The sequence below is a fragment of the Castanea sativa genome, chromosome 8 (genome assembly GCF_040712315.1).
Source record: "Castanea sativa cultivar Marrone di Chiusa Pesio chromosome 8, ASM4071231v1".
Lineage (NCBI taxonomy): Eukaryota > Viridiplantae > Streptophyta > Magnoliopsida > Fagales > Fagaceae > Castanea > Castanea sativa.
The window spans coordinates 45,935,655-45,941,654 of NC_134020.1; the positions used below are offsets into that span (position 1 = coordinate 45,935,655).

At 30.4% G+C, this 6,000-nt stretch overlaps 1 pseudogene; it reads left to right on the forward strand.

Annotated features, from left to right (window-relative positions):
• Window positions 1-3,813: 3,813 nt before the first annotated feature.
• Window positions 3,814-4,431, forward strand: LOC142605699 (germin-like protein 9-3; annotated as a pseudogene).
• Window positions 4,432-6,000: the final 1,569 nt, after the last annotated feature.

Consider the following 6,000-nt stretch of genomic DNA (forward strand, 5'->3'; position numbering starts at 1 on the left):
AACGCAAGTTTAGTTAGGCTTAACACGATAAACATGTGGAGGAAGATCTTCTATCCACACCAACAAATCATGAATATGTCTCACATGTTTAGTTAGATTATAAGTTACAGAATTTTCTAATTGATGATATGTGAGAAAATAAAATCGCTAAAGGTATTTGTAAAGGACTTCCCAAAAGTGAGCAAATGTTTAGAAGGCTAAAGATTCATCCTCACTTCTCAAGGCTTTGATGAATTTAATAGATTTGTTGAGGCACTTGGCATCAATGTTTAATAAAAAATGCTAGAGCTACAAACAATTTTTTTTTATACAAATAGTTGATATTATAAGTGATTATTAGTAAGTAAAAAAAAATGATATAAGTATTGAGCTCAAATGAGAATCAATAAAAATTTGTTACATCAACTTTGTGTAAAAATATTATTAAAATTTTTTTGTTTATAGCATTACTCATCCTTAATATATGCTAATCATTTAGCTTATTTAGAAAAATGCTAGTGGTTGGCCATAAAAACCAATAAAAATTTTGGTCACAACAATAACTTATAAAAAACATTTGTGAGGTTCAGTCCAAAATTTTCATTTATTTTACTTGCCCGTTCTCTTCTATAAATAGATCACATTGTCACTTTGGAAATGCACTAGTACTCACCCTTCTTCCTCAACTTCATCTTTTCTCTTCTTCTTTTTTTTTTTTTTTCTTCTCTCCTTTCTTGTTCCCTTCCCCAACCCTCACCTTCTCCTCTAGTGAGGTCCTCAGCCAAAGCATTATTCTCTGTGTTCCATGGCCTATCCTTCCTGGCCATGCCTCTCTTCAGTCCTTGCTCAAAACACTCGAGGAAGATACAAAAAATGATGTCCTTGCCTTTGTGGTATTGGTGTTGCTGCTTTCGCTCAGACACTAAAGAGGTTTTTTTTTTTTTTTTCAACACCTTAATTTTTTTTTTCCAAAGCCAGTTTTTGTTATTTCTTACCCTTTTTTGTTATTTTTGAGATTGGCCAGTTTTTGGCCAATCACAATCACTTTGGTTTTAAATCCCCTCTCAACTTCCCTCACCATATTGTCTAGCTTCTTGACAGTAACATATTTGTCATGACTTGATGCTAATACCCCTTTATTGTGAACAAAAAAAATTTACCAAGTACTTTTTTTTATAGGATTTACCCAAAACTTAAATTCTTGAAAGTAAAGTACCATACAAAAGGAAAAAGATAAAATATAAAGATAAATTACTCCACAGTTTGATCCACACTCTAAAGAATAATTGTTATCTTAAATATTTATAATCCACTTAATAATATAAAATATACAAAAGAAAAAAAATTACCCAATACTTGTTTCTTGAAAATAAAGTAACATACAAAAAGAAAAAAAAAAAAAGATAAAGATATATCACTCCATAGTCCACACTCTAAATACTAATTTCTATCTAAAATATTTATAATCTACTTAACATTATAAAATTTACAAAAGAAAAAAGAGTGAAAAAAAATTTACCCGGTAGTTGATTTCATGGAAGTAAAGTACCATACAAAAAGAAAATGATAAAAAAAAAAAAGATAAAGATAAATCACTCCACAGTCCAAACTCTAAATACTAATAACTATCTTAAGTATTTATCATCCACTTAGTTATATAAAATTTACAAGAGAAAAAAAAATTACCCAATACTTTATTTTTTGAAAGTAAAGTACCATACAAAAATAAAAATAAAAAGATAAAGATAAAGATAAAGATAAATCACTCCACAGTCTACACTCTAAATACTAATTACTATCTTAAATATTTATAGTTCACTTAATAATATAAAATTTACAAAATAAAAAAAAAGTGAAAAAAATAATAATTTACCCTATACTTGATTTTTTGAAAGTAAAGTACCATACAAAAAGAAGAAGAAAAAAAAAAGATAAAGATAAATCACTCCACCGTCCACACTCTAAAACCTAATTACTATCTTAAATATTTATAATCCACTTAATAATATAAAATTTACAAAAGATGAAAAAAAGTGAAAAAAAAAAAAGTTTATCCAGTACTTGATTTCTTGAAAGTAAAGTATCATACAAAAAAAAAAAGATAAATCACTACACAATCCATACTCTAAAAATTAATTACTATCTTAAATATTTATAATCCACTAAATAATATAAAATTTTTAAAAAAAGTGAAAAGAAATTTACCCAGTGCCTGATTTCTTGAAAATAAAGTACCATACAAAAATAAAAAGAAAACAAAAAGATAAAAATAAATCACTTCACAGTCCATACTCTAAAAACTAATTACTATCTTAAATATTTATAATCCACTTAATAATATAAAAATTTACAAAAAAAAAAAGTAAAAAAAAAATACCCAGTACTTGATTTCTGGAAGGTAAAGTACCATACAAAAAGAAAAAAAATGATAAAAATAAATCACTCCACAGTCCATACTCTAAATACTAATTGTTATCTTAAATATTTATAATCCACTTAACAATATAAAATTTACAAAAATTTTTTTTTTTTTTAAATTACTTAGTACTTGATTTCCTGAAAATAAAGTACCATACAAAAAAAAAAAGATAAAGATAAATCATTCCACACTTTCGACCGATATTGTAGTAGTGTGAGTTGGATTAATACCAGTCACGGGATATTATAGCTAGAACAGCCAAGGAGACATTTTGGCCATTCTGAGTCAAGAACTTGGAACAAGCTAGATTAGGGAAACTATAAAGTAGTAAAAACTTCCCCCTTCATGTTTGTTTAGTTATTACTGTTTCTCTGTGAGAACTACAACCCGGGGTGGGTCAATTGAGTCCCAAGGTGATGACACGGCCAATAATATTTTACTTACAAAAATAAATGAAATATATATTTCTTTCATTAAAAATTCATATTACATGATAAATTGATAATAAAATGAGAAATAAATTAAAACTACAAGATTTTTCTCCTATTTGCAACCTAAGAAAAATTATTTGGCATTGATTCCTAGTTACATTCTAAACACGTAAAATTATATGAAAAGGCATAGTTTTATACTAGTAATTAATCTAAAATCAAGATTACAAGATGGAAATGTGTTAGTAACCCATCTCACTCAACCTAAATTAGTCTTCTAGGAAATAATGGCCTTTTTTCATGACATACATCATCAAATTCATCTAACCATATCATACTAATATAAAATAAAATAAAATAAGAAGATAAATCATTCATGTGATCATGCAATCAATCGTATTATGGCCATTTTGATTTCTACTTATGAACATATAATCATTAAAAGCACTGAAAATCAAATTTTGACCATCTAATCAATTCATGTTATCATGTGAAATCCTATGCATCAGTTCGATCATTTCATGTCATGAAATTCATCAAAATCAGATTTTTCATCATGAAAGTCATATCAACTAGTTAAAACTCTAATCTTGGCAGCATATAATATTTATTCTGCTTTAACCCATCTCATCAAATAAAATTATATTGCTGTAAAAAAAAAAAAAGATTACACAGCAAAATTTAAACGGTTATACCTGTGCTTTCTTTTCTTGATTTCTTTTGACATGCAGCCAAATCACAGGGCCAAAAATAAAAAATAAAAAACTACTGGTACAACAAGAATGACTTGGTAGCTTTCACCTATTTTTTGTCATCCAAAAGGCCTGCAGAAGGAGTACAAACGAACGGCCTCTACTATACCGAAAACACCTTATAAATACTGGCCATTCATTCTACTATGAATACGCACCTCACTCCAGCACAATAGCCATCATCAAAGTACCATATTAGCTTTTCCATTCTCTATACCTCAAATTCTCTTCCATGGCCTCTAAAACTTTCACCATGAAATTCTTCACACTACTAGTTTCTTCACTTGCCATCACCCAAATGGCAATAGCTGGAGACCCAGACATCCTCTCTGACTTCATAGTCCCCGCTAATGTCACCACAGTTGATGCAAGTTTCTTCACGTTTATTGGCATGCGTTTCCTTGTCCCTACCACTACCTTCAAAGTCTCAAAATAAGTTTGGCCGAGTTCCCAGCTCTCAATGGACAGTGTTTCTTATGCTGTCCTTCAATTCCCAGCTGGCACCCCTAACCCACCCCACATTCATCCCCGCGCTTCTGAGCTCCTTTTCCTGAGTCGAGGTACCCTTCAAGTTGGGTTTGTTGACACAACCAACAAGCTCTTTACTCAAACACTTCAAAAGGGTGATGTCTTTGTGTTTCCTAAGGGACTCGTGCACTTCCAGTATAATGCTTATACGCAAGAAATTGCTCTAGCGATTTCAGCTTTTGGGAGTGCAAATGCTGGAAAAGTTTTGCTTCCCAACTCTTTGTTCACTACTGGCATTGATGACAATGTCTTGGCTAAATCCTTCAAGACGGATGTTGCCACCATTCAAGCTCTTAAAGCTGGTCTTGCTCCCAAGCCTTGAGGATAGTGTTCATTACGAATAACAACTAATTTATGATACCTCCTCAATCTTTGCGTTTTATGATTCTTTTTTTTAATAATTATTCTTCTTGTTTGGAGGGGTATAAATCATCAAGTTTGTCGGCATTAAATGTCGTTTCTTTTTAGTATGATCACAGACACAAATTCTTTTTAGTATGCAACTAAAATTTGAATTCAGTTCATTCGTGATTTAATTCCTGCAAAGATTTTGGGATGAAAATCATAGTATATTTAACTGCAAACAATGTAGTGTTAGATTTTTCTTAAATGTCTACACTCGGGTGCTGACTTGGGATGAAAATCGTTATATTTCATTAGGCGACAGTTTGGAATTGGCAAAAAAAATGTACAACAAAGTTTCCTTTCATGTCTACACAACAGGCAATTGATCTCCCCCACTTCATACCATTGTTGCAAAACATCTTTAAATGGCAATATGGCATAATAGTTAATACCCCCCTCTTCCCATATGTGAAAGGACGTTGTGTGACGTTTAATACCTTTTTTATGCATAATCGAATCTCTCAACTTATATTTCTGAATTAAGACGGACTTCTACCTAAATTAGATTAGAGGACTTTAGGATCCTAATGACTAATATGGTGAAATGTACTATTTGGAATTAGGTGACCAATTACACCTTAAAATCCTAATGATGGGTGGCAACTGGCAATGTCATTTCTCATGCACTTATACCCCACACACAATCTATCATTTTCTCATAAGGAAAACTTGTGCATTACCATATGGGGTTGATCCGCCTGAAGAAAAGTTGGGTTTCGACTTTGGAATAGGCATGAGCTGGGTTAATACCACTTGCAAGATATTATAGAACAGCCAGGGAGACATTTTGGCCATTCTGAGTCAAGAACTTGGAACAAGCTAGCTTTGGGAAATTATTCAATGCATTCCTTTGAAAGTAAAAATTTTCCCTTCATGCTTTTTAGTTATTCATTAAAAAAAAAAATTGCTTGTATGGATCGAGAGTTTTACAATTTGGAGTAGTCGCTTGTTTATTTAAGGAATAAAAATAAGAAAACCAAAAATAAATTAAATACATATTTATTTCATTATAAATCCCTTTTACATGATAATAAATAATAAAAAATTACAAGACTTTTTCTCCTAGTTACAACCTAAGTAAAATTAGATAGCATTGGTTCCTAGTCACATTCTAAATATGTAAAATTCTATGTAAAAGCATAATCTTAAACAACTAATCTAAAATCAAAATTACGAGATGGGAAGGTATTAAATGCTAAATTTCAATTTCCTAAAATACGAGATAGGAAGGTATTCTATGCTAAATTACGAGATGAGAAGGTATTCTATTATTTCAATTTTCTAAAATAAATAAATAAATAACCCATCATATTTCGGTAATAGAAATAATAGAAAGCATAAATTTAGCATTTAATAAATTAGATGGACATGTGGCATGTTTTTATTTGTGGAGTATATAGTGGAGCAGGAAGAGTAGGATAGAAGATTTGGACACTTAAGAATTCATCTCATTCGACTTAAATGAGTCTTCTAGGAAATAATGGCT